This window comes from Gossypium raimondii, unplaced genomic scaffold, assembly GCF_025698545.1.
Source record: "Gossypium raimondii isolate GPD5lz unplaced genomic scaffold, ASM2569854v1 Contig00266, whole genome shotgun sequence".
Taxonomy (NCBI): Eukaryota; Viridiplantae; Streptophyta; class Magnoliopsida; order Malvales; family Malvaceae; genus Gossypium; species Gossypium raimondii.
Window position 1 is genome coordinate 109,635 of NW_026291366.1, and position 12,320 is coordinate 121,954.

General features: G+C 31.9%; 1 long non-coding RNA gene across 1 annotated transcript in view; it reads right to left on the reverse strand.

Annotated features, from left to right (window-relative positions):
- LOC128037710 (uncharacterized) overlaps positions 1-12,320 on the reverse strand; it is a 45,433-nt gene that overhangs the window by 26,577 nt on the left and 6,536 nt on the right. The window lies entirely within an intron of this gene.

Consider the following 12,320-nt stretch of genomic DNA (forward strand, 5'->3'; position numbering starts at 1 on the left):
TGCACGTGTGTGTTTGTTTTTTGGCAAAAAGAAAGACAGTTGAGCTCTAATCTCAATATGATACAATCTCAATTAGACTATATCTTTCCTATATTACACGTTGCATATCATTCAATAAGAAACAAAATCTATCATCTGGTGGTCAGGAATGTGAGTAGAGTCTCATTATTCCATTTATAATATACAAACATATTGTAGTGTACTTTCAAGTAAATATTGTAGTATTAATTTTTTTTAATAAATAAAAACCTGTTTATATATTTTTATTATTACCCTACCTACCTTCATATATAATTATTTTTAATGCCGATGTGAAGCAAGTGATTTTAGGCATTGTTGAATATTATTAAAAAGATAGCATATTAAAGCATTAATAACATATTCATTGAGGAATATAGTTTTACTTCATCTAATTAATCTAAGTAGCATTGTTCAAAATAATAAGTAATTAACTTAATTAAAATAAATTATTTTAATAATTAAAATATATTCCTAATAAAATATTTATAATATTTATTGAAGTATTTATGAAAAATATAAAATTAACATATTGTAAATTAAACCTAACATTATTAAATATTTATTTTTTCTTAAAAGTAAATAATTGACGATAATGATACGTAGATAATATATAATTAATATAAATGTAATTATGTTAGATTATTTCATATTATAAAAATATATGAATTATTCATAATTTTTGTATATGAAATATAATGTTACTTATTACGAAAATAATTAAAAATTACTATTTTAAAAAGTAGTATATAATTTTTCTTTTACTCTTTTTGGTTAAGGGAAATACAACAGTTTAAATAGAGAATAACTCAATATAAAATTTGACCTTTTCATTTATTATTATATAAATTAATTAAAAACTTTTATTACTAAAAATAGTATTCTTATATAAATATGATAACTTTTATTATCAAGTAAATTTTAAATTAATTATTTTAGAACACCAAACCACTCACCTTGCAATCTTGACTTTTAATAAGCCTTTGTTTGCCTTTGTCCATGTTTGTAGAATCTCTCAGCGAGTTTGACACTTTTTCACACACATTAATTACATTACAAACACATTATAAACAACCTCAAACACATTTAAATCATCTAAAAACTGCATACCACATCACATCTATCATACTTACCGGAATCTAGCTAGTTTTGCCAAAAAGCAATTTCACCACTTAAATCTAGTTCTTAAACCTTAATTTCGATTCCAAACATCCTAAATATCATCTAATTACTGATCTAAATCATTAATTTTACATAATTACACTGATCTAAATCAAGCTTAAGTGATCATTAAATAAGGGAAAACATTCAATTCGCTTAACTTCATTAAGGATTTGTTAAATTAAGATAAAATAACTCTTAAATATTTCAAAATGAGTTAGAAATAAATGTAAAACCGAAGATTAGCCAAGAAATATTAGATCTACCATTTTCAAGCCAAAAATCAACTTAAAATCAATTAATATGTTGAGATTTTGATTCAATCATTTAAATATCAAATTGAAATGACAACTCACTTTGATGCGGAAACGCGGATCTAGACACAAGAGAAACAAAATTAGAAATAAAACGAGAATAAATAAAATTAGTTAAATAATAATAATAATAATAAAAGAAAAAAATGATAGATTTGCCTTATGGAACCCTTGGTTAACTTGTAACCAAAAACACCAATGATTGAGCGACTCTCTACGGAACCCCTAGAAGAAGAACCTCTAGAAACAGCGATGAATGGGAAAGAAATTTGAATATTTGTAACTCTGAAATACCCTCGAAAATAACAAACTCCAAACTAAATAGCAAGAGAAGAATCACTCTACTCTCAAAAATTTGTCTCACACAAATTTGGAAGAAAACAAATACTCTCTTTTTTATTTCACCCCCCAATGTGTAGAAAGCAAGCCTATTTATAGGCAAAATACAAGAGTAATTGAACCCTAATAAAACTCTTTAAAATTATCTAAGAAAATAAATAAATAATAACCTAACCAATAAAATTACTTAACTCATAAGTGATGTGTCCCAACCAATGAGAATTAAGTAAATAATAATAATAAGATACATAAAAGATTAATCCACCAATTTATGGGCTTTCACTATTCCAAGATTGGTCCAGTGAATTGCATTCCCGTATTTGTCAACGTCACGAACATGATGAATTAAATTTGTAGCAACAAAGTCTTGGACAAAAGCATTCATATTTGATTTTAATTGTCGTGCCTTGCTTCGAATGATTGGACCACTAGGAAAAACAACCCCTTGAGTGTCACCTCCTTGGATCGTATCATTCTCCCCCTCTTCAAGAAGATTCGTCCTCGAATCTGAGCCTACATCAAATTCAAAAGGAGAAAGATCAGAAACATTGAAAGTAGCACTAACACTATACTCACAAGGAAGATCAATGTGATAAGCATTGTCATTTATTTTCTCGAGTACTTGGAATGGTCCATCTCCTCGTGCATCAAGTTTATTCTTTCTCTTAGAAGGAAATTGTTCCTTCCTCATATGCACCCATACCCAATCTCCAGGTTTAAACAAGACTTGCTTTCGCCTTTTATTAGCTCGATGTGCATTAGACTCATTCTTTTTCTCAATGGCTTTACAAGCCTTCTCATGGATCTCTTTCACTAAATCAGCTTTCCTTTCACCATCTAAATTAGCAATCTCATTCAAAGGTAAATGAAGCAAATCTAAAACAGTAAGTGGATTAAAGCCATATACAATCTCAAAAGGAGTAAAACCTGTGGAAGAATGAACAGAACGATTATAAGCAAACTCAACATAGGGTATCCATTCTTCCCAAGATTTAACATTCTTACCTATTATGGCTTTAAGCAAAGATCCCAAAACTCGATTTACCACCTCGATTTGACCATCAGTTTGAGGGTGGCATGTAGTAGAGTAAAGTAGTTTAGTACCTAACTTACCCCATAACACCTTCCAAAAGTGACTAAGAAATTTTGCATCTCTATCAGAAACGATAATCCTTGGGATTCCATGTAATCTCACAACTTCATGAAAAAATAGATCGGCAACATGGGTTGCATCATCAGTCTTATGGCATGGAATGAAATGAGCCATTTTAGAAAATCGATCCACAACCACAAAGATGCTATCTCGTCCACGCTTTGTCCTTGGTAAACTTATTACAAAATCCATTGAAATGTCAGTCCAAGGTGAACTAGGAACAGGAAGAGGAGTATATAGACCATGAGGCATCACAGTGGATTTAGCTTGTTTACAAGTAATGCAAGTAGAGCAAATTTTCTCAACAAGTTTTCGAATGTTAGGCCAATAAAAATGCTCATGTAAAACATCATAAGTCTTAGTGACTCCAAAATGACCCATAAGACCACCACTATGAGCCTCTCGAACCAACAATTCTCGCATTGAACACTTTGGTAAGCATAGTCTATTATTTCGAAAAAGATAGCCATCATGCTTATAAAATTTGTGAAATGCACCATGTTCACATGCATCATAAATGCTTGCAAAATCAGAATCAGTGGCATATAAATCTTTGAGATACTCAAAACCTAATAACTTAGTATGCAAAGTACTAAGTAAAGTGTACGTCCTTGATAGAGCATCAGCCACAATATTATATTTACCTTTCTTATACCTTATAACATAAGGAAAAGATTCAATGAATTCAACCCACCTCGCATGTCGCTTGTTCAACTTACCTTGTCCCTTTAAGTGCTTAAGTGATTCATGGTCAGTATGAATCACAAACTCCTTTGGTAAAAGGTAATGTTGCCAAACTTCTAATGCCCTTACCAAGGCATACAACTCTTTATCATAGGTTGAATAGTTCAAATGTGCTCCACCAAGTTTCTCACTAAAGTAGGCTAGTGGTTTACTATCTTGTATGAGGACGGCACCTATACCTACACCAGAAGCATCACATTCAATCTCAAAGGTCGTTTCAAAATTAGGTGAAACAAGAATAGGAACATTACACAATTTATCTTTAAGTTCATTAAATGCTAATTCTTGCTTATTTGTCCAATGAAAAGATACATCCCTTTTAATAAGTGCAGTCAAAGGCGAAGCAATTGTGGAAAAGTTACGAACAAACCTGCGGTAGAAATCGGCTAACCCAAGGAAAGACCTTACCTCAGAAACAATTTTAGGGATAGGCCATTCTTTAATTGCCTTTACCTTCTCCTCATCCACATGGATTCCTGTAGAACTTATCAAAAAACCCAAAAAAACAAGCTTATCCATACAAAAGGTGCAATTTTCAAGATTAGCAAAGAGTCGTTCATGCCTTAACACATCCAATACTAATTTAACATGCCTAACATGATCATTCAAAGTTTTGTTATAAATCAGTATGTCATCAAAATACACAACGACAAATTTTCCTAAAAAAGGTCTAAGTATGTGGTTCATTAATCTCATGACTGGGCTAGGAGCATTAGTTAAGCCAAATGGCATGACTAACCACCCATACAGGCCATACTTAGTCTTAAAAGCAGTTTTCTATTCATCACCTTGTTTCATTCTTATTTGATGGTAACCACTTTTTAAGTCAATTTTATAGAAAATGCATGCACCATTAAGCTAATCCAACATATCATCTAATCGAGGAATTGGATATCGATACTTTACCGTAATCTTGTTGATAGCACGACAATCAACACACATTCTCCAAGAACCATCTTTTTTTGGGACAAGAAGTACAGGGACCGCACAAGGGCTTAGACTCTCACGAATCAACCCTTTCTCTAAGAGATCTTCAACTTGCCTTTGCAACTCCTTAGTTTCTTCAGGATTGCTTCTATAGACTGGTCCATTCAGAATACTAGAACCAGGCACAAAGTCAATTTGATGTTCAATCCCTCGTAAAGGGGGTAATCCCTTAGGCATTTCAGAAGGAAATACATCCTCAAAATCCTGCAAAAGATCAACAAAACAATAGGCAAATGTGTATTAGGGTTAGTCAAAACAAAGTTTTCCCTAAACCTAATAATTACAAATGTTTGTTTTGTATAAAGAGCAAATTTGATATCTCGAAACCTAGCGAATAAACTCACTTTCTCATCTTGTGACTTGTGTGCAATCACTCACCAATGTTGGGCCTTTAAGTTGGCTTTTAACACTAAGGGCCTCTTTACTCTCAGCCTTTTTCAATGATTTTACCTCACTTCCCTTACCCATCTCACTAGCAACTTTGAGTTGATCATTGTAGACTTCTTGAGGAGGAAGTGGAGCCAAAGTAAACTTCTTTCCAAGGAACACAAAGGTATATTGGTTAAGGAAACCATCATGATTTACTGCCATGGCCGTCCAAGTAATATGTGCCCAGCTTGCATTGGAACAACATCACACAAAACTTTATCAGAGTATCTACCAATGGAAAATGAAACTAAGCATTGTTTAGATACTTTTACCTCCCCACTATCATTCAAAAATTGCAAGCGATATGGCATTGGATACTTCACACAAGGTAGGCCAAGTTTCTCAACAAGGGAAGAACTCACCACATTGGTGCAACTTCCACTATCGATGATCAATGAACTAGGTTGTCCACTAAACAAACATCTCGTGTGGAAAATGTTATCTCTTTGTTCGCGTCCTTCCTCTTTAAACTGGACATTTAAAGCCCTTCGAGCAACAAGTGCTTTCTCACCATACTCCAAGTATTCTTCATACTCATCATGAGTATGCACATCATCAGTATCTTCCAAATGAGGCATCTCATCTTCATTATCAGACTCAAAATCAACCTCGCCATCTTCTCGAATCACCAATGACTTTTTATTAGGGCATTCTCGAGCATAGTGACCCCTTCCTTGGCATTTGAAGCAGGTAATATCTTTTGGCTGCTTAATGGCACTAGGAGAAGTAGAAGAAGAAGATGGAACTCGATTAGTAGAAGTAGAACCTTTAAATGAATTAGGCATACCTCTATCTTTGGAGTAAGTTCTAGGCTCATTTGGCTTGAACCGTGCATCTCTTCCATTCCACAATCTATCATCTTGTTTTTGCCAATTTCCTCTCCAAGCAGGATTAGAAACTGAACTAGCACCCCTCGTTGTCCCTTTCTTTCGTAATTGCTTTTCAATGGAGAGTGCGGTTTGAAGCATCTCTTCAACATCTATGTAGTGTTGTAACTCAACTCGATTTGCAATCTCAGACTTTAGGCCGGCAGGGAATCTAGCCATAGTCACCTCAGCCTCTTCAACAAGATTGGCTCTAATCTGAATAGTCTCCATCTCTTTGTAGTAGTCATCCACAGATCTATCTCCTTGAACAAGTTGTTGGAGTCCTTGATGGAGTTCTCGATAATAGTATGGTGGAACAAACCATTTTCGTAAGATGCGCTTCATTTCAACCCAAGTAGTAACAAGTTGCTCTCTATAAAGAATCCTACTTTTACATAATTGATTCCACCATGTTAGTGCATAATCAATGAACTCAGCGACAACATATGTTACCTTTTTCTCATCAGACTAATTGTAACAAGCAAAGACTGCTTCCATCTTTTCCTCCCAATCAAGGTAAGCATCAGGATCATTATTCCCTGAGAAAGAAGGAAATTTTGGTTTGGGGTGTCATTGTTTCGTTCCAACCTTTCTCTAGGTACATACTCGGACTCAAAGTCATCATCAAAAACATGGTCCTCCCTTCGTTTAAAAGTTCGATCTCGCGAATTTGATCGGCTTATAAAGGCTTCGTTCAACTTCTTGTAATTATCTGCAATGTATCTCTCTTGAGTTGTAAGTTTTGTATCAAGATACTCCCTTTTCCCTTGTAACATCTGGGTCATGTGATGTTCGAATTGAGTTTGCAACTTTTTCATCTCTTTTTGTAACAACTCGACCAAAGGATCGTTCTCTCTTTTTTGCTCATCCTCTTCATTTTTACTAGTTTGGGATCTAGTGAGTGGCATGGTATCTGTGAAAGATCAAACAAATAGGAAAAAGAAAGAAAAAATAATAATAACCTCACTCGTTAGCTCTCAAAAGAATAACTCTCTGAATGATTCAAAACTTGTAAATATGTTTGGAGAGGGTTACTAATCAAGATCAAATAATGGAGGTGCAAACTTCAAAGAAACAATGAATACCCTAATTGCTCTAAGAGGACAATAAACTTGACGAGGCAATTTGTAATGGAGGCTACACGGATAAAGGAATTGTGCGTGCCTTTAATATCTGCTAACACAAGAAGAAACAAAGTGTTAGAAAGCGTAAGAGAAACAAAAAACGTAGACCTGCAACGATCCCTAACTTTAGAGTCAAAGAAAAGCTTTAATAAGAAGAAAACTTAAGAAAACTCTACCCAAATTTAAAAAAAAAACAAAAATCGGAAACGTTTGGTGTCTTAAGATTTTCAAAAATTAAAGCTTTAATTGTACTTGAGTCAAGAAAAGAAGAAGGAAAAGAAATTCAATTTTGGGAAAAATAAAAATAATAACAATAATAGGAAAAGAAGAAACCTACGTATGAAAGGTAGGCAACTTTTTCTTTTTTTTTTGAATTTTTTTGCGCTTTTTGCTTTTTTTTTTGCTGTTTTTTTAAAGAATAAGAGGAGAAAAAAAAAGAGAATCAACGAAACCGATGAAAAGTGTTTTTGGTATTTTGACTCGTTTCAAATCTGATTTTAGCTTCAAAAATAACACGGAATGGCCTGAAACTAATACCAACTGATGCGGAAACCCGGATCTAGACAAAAGAGAAACACAAATTAGAAATAAAATGAGAATAAATAAAATTAGTTAAATAATAATAATAATAAAAGAAAAAAAAAGGATAGATTTGCCCTATGGAACCCTTGGTTAACTTGTAACCAAAAACACATTTAAATCATCTAAAAACTGCATACCACATCACATCTATCATACTTACCGGAATCTAGCTAGTTTTGCCGAATATGCAATTTCACCACTCAAATCTAGTTCTTAAACCTTAATTTTGATTCCAAACATCCTAAATATCATCTAATTACTGATCTAAATCATTAATTTTACATAATTACACTGATATATGTTTTTAGAAAAATCAAGTTTAAGTGATCATTAAATAAGGGAAAACATTCAATTTGCTTAAATTCATTAAGGATTTGTTAAATTAAGATAAAATAACTCTTAAATATTTCAAAATGAGTTAGAAATAAATGTAAAACCGAAGATTAGCCAAGAAATATTAGATCTACCATTTTCAAGCCAAAAATCAACTTAAAATCAATTAATATGTTGAGATCTTGATTTAATCATTTAAATATCAAATTGAAATGACAACTCACTTTGATGCGGAAACCCGGATCTAGACACAAGAGAAACACAAATTAGAAATAAAATGAGAATAAATAAAATTAGTTAAATAATAATAATAATAAAAGAAAAAAAAGGATAGATTTGCCCTATGGAACCCTTGGTTAACTTGTAACCAAAAACACCAATGATTGAACGACTCCCTACGAAACCCCTAGAAGAAGAACCTCTAGAAACAGCGATGAACGGGAAAGAAATTTAAATATTTGTAACTCTGAAATACCCTCGAAAATAACAAACTCCAAACTAAATAGCAAGAGAAGAATCACTCTACTCTCAAAAATTTGCCTCACACAAATTTGGAAGAAAACAAATACTCTCTTTTTTATTCCACCCCCAATGTGTAGAAAGCAAGCCTATTTATAGGCAAAATACAAGAGTAATTGAACCCTAATAAAACTCTTTAAAATTATCTAAGAAAATAAATAAATAATAACCTAACCAATAAAATTACTTAACTCATAAGTGATGTGTCCCAACCAATGAGAATTAAGTAAATAATAATAATAAGATACATAAAAGATTAATCCACCAATTTATGGGCTTTCACTATTCCAAGATTGGTCCAGTGAATTGCATTCCCGTATTTGTCAACGTCACGAACATGATGAATTAAATTTGTAGCAACAAAGTCTTGGACAAAAGCATTCATCTTTGATTTTAATTGTCGTGCCTTGCTTCGAGTGATTGGACCACTAGGAAAAACAACCCATTGAGTGTCACCTCCTTGGCTCGTATCACACTTAGTTTAATCATAAAAACTTAAAATCTCACCTAAATTTTAAAAAAATGGACGAGTTATGAAGCTAATTCAAGCTAAGACGTGTGAGGATCTCTTAAGGATTTTAAGGATGTTAACATGAGTGTTCCTCAATATTGAAAAGAAATTTGGTGTTTGCAAATTTTTGAATGAATAATGGGAGGGAAGAAGAAGACGTGGGGGTTGTTAAATAGGCACCAAATTTTAAAAAATTTAGCTTTTACCCATTTAACCCCCTCGGTTTTCTCCCTTATCTGAATTGGTCCTTATTGTTCAATTAAAGCCAATTTCAAATTTATTTTCAAATCCAATCTCCTTTTTAAAATCCATTGTAACCAAATTAATTCTCGAATACTCAATTTTAATTTCTTAACCTAAAATTATAAATTCTATTTATATTAAAATTTTGTTTAATTAATTCCTAATTATTTTAATTATCTATCCCAATTACGATTTCCTATTCACTAATCCCTGATTTACTCTCTCGACTTTTGGGATGTGACAATTCTACTGCGCCTAGGCAACGATGCCAGGACTACGCAAAGAATGAGTCGTATCGGGTTATTATGCAAATAGTGGAAATGTGGCATAGTCTAGGGTTACACCTTATGTGTATATTTTTATCAAACTTCTACTTTGCAATAAGCTGTGATAACTCTATAATAACAAGTTATTTTTAAATATTTTGCTTTATTTTTGGATTTTAAGTCCTCCAGTTAAAGAAATAAATAAAATGTAATATTAAAAGTGTTCAACTGATTTAAGTATTGTGTTTAATAACAGCCAAGATCTGAGCTCGACGAATCAAGTCGGGTTAGGGTGTTACAAAACTCGTGCCAAGCGAGTGTTTAACACAAGCATTATTAACTACCGCTCCATTCAAGTCAAGATATAAAGAAATAATTTAAATAATTCATATCAATCCACAAATGATTTAAAAACTAATTTGTTCAAAAGTGTATTAAAAAATAAATAATTTAAAGCAATCATATACTAATCCAAAATCAAATTGCAATTGTACATTAATACAAATCCTTTTAATAAAACATTTAAAAATAAAATACAATAGTTTTTAAATATATATATAATTAAATTATTTTATTTTTTCAACCAAAAGAACACGAATTTTAAATTGACTAGTGAATCCACTTTTGAATCTACACTTTTGAAAAACACAAAATATAATTCTATATTCAATCAAGAGTAATATATATAATAAATAAAATTTTACAAACTTATTTAGTATGAAACCTATTCAGATAAATTTAATCGATCATTATGAATGATAAAGACGAATAACATTGCAAAAGATATTTCATGATTCTTTTTTTTCTAGAATTAGGCTTCATCTTCATGATTTCATGCAATGTTCCTTACATTATAAAATTATTCTAAAGGTGAAGCTTACACTTCTCAATTTATAAGAGAATAAAAGGAATTAAAGTTGATATTGAACTAATTGATCCCTCCGAAAACATTGAGGCAATTTAATACCTATTAAATTTGGAACTAAGTATGGCGAGGAAAATTAAGTATTAACCACTAAAATTAACATTTTCATCAATTTACATAATTTTGATTGATATAGTAACAAATTAAACCCTCAACATTTACATATTCTAAAGACCAATATGTATGGTACTTCATTGTATACTAGTTTAATATAGGTTTTAGATGTTGATTAAAAACTTAATACAAATTGAACTACCAAGACCACCAATACTCACCGAATACTATATTGCCGATTGGTAGCATTGGTGAGATATGATAATTTGTGTATTTATATATATATTTTATAAATCCTAACATATAATTATTGTGTTTATTGTAAAATATAATAATTCAAATTGTTGTCAGTTCGTAATTTATTCTATATTTCTTTAAAAAAATAATTCTATTATATTAATTTTCAGTATATTTCATATAATATTCTATTTGCATTATTTTTTTATCACTTATTATATTATATATTAATTATATTAATTATATTATATTTACACATCATAATTGTATCACAGTTACTAGATCTAGGATCGAGCAAAGACACAAAACCTTTGGGATCATGACAATGCAAAGCTAGTTCATAAATCATGGTTAAGGCGAACCAAGATAGGTAAAAGAAAGAGATAAAAAGTATTAATCATGTTGCCTTAATATGCAGAGCTTTCTACATTTATATAAGAAAGATATTGTCTTTCTACATTTCTTGTTGCTTAAACAATAAAATGTGTTAATTTTTTTTATAAAAAAATACATTTTAGAAATTGGACCAGGTAATCTAAGGTTTTTTTAATTAGTCGAATATTATAGAATGTGTTTATGTGTGCACGTGTGTGTTTGTGTTTTGGCAAAAATAAAGATAGTTGAGTTCTAATCTCCATATGATACAATCTGAGTTACACTTGTAACGCCCCTGAATTTGGGCCTAGAAGTAGTCGGCCATGAGCGTGGGAACTCATAAAAGTTTATGTGTGCGAGATAATATCATAAATTAAGTGTAGCTTTGGTGGCTAAGTATTGGGCATATTTGGGAGTGCTTGAGAAGCATGGGTTTAAGTCTGGGTGTTTGGAAAATTTTAATTTGGGCTCTTAAGTGAACCTGGCTGTTAACTTATAGGACTTATAATAATTAGTGGTTGTTTTATAACAAAAACAGAGAAGGGATCTAGTGGCAAGGTGGTGATACATGTGCAGGAATGAGTCTAAGGTTCGAGGCATGGCGTATGCAATTGTATTTTTATTTTGCTGCTTGAGCTGGGGAGGTGTTGGAACTGGACTTGAACTCTGTGGTTGAATTGGTCATAAGAATTTAAATTGAATTTGAATGGGGAGTTGGAGTAAATAATGGAGAAAATTTCGATGGAGGGATTGGTGGAGTTTTTGAAGGATTTTAAAATGAGAGAAGTTGGAGCCGTTTGGGGGGAGTTTTGTTTAGGGAAATCCGGCTAGAGAGTGCATTGGGTGCATTTTCGACAATTGCTTTCCATTATGCCGATTTCTTTTATTTTCTCTCTTCTATCTATAGTGCCAAATATCACCATAGACCTTTTTGGGTGTTTTTCCCGTTTCGATTTTCTTTATTGTCCTCTCCCTGTTTCCTATTCTTCTTAATGTGAGCCGGATTCAACTTCTCTTTCTTTGCCTTCATTCTTTTTCCCTTCTCTATAAATCAAACGTTTCAACCTACAAGCGTTCTAACAAATCATTTCTCCAGCCTCTGAAGTGCTGAATCTGTTCTTCTCTTGTGGGTTGATTGAG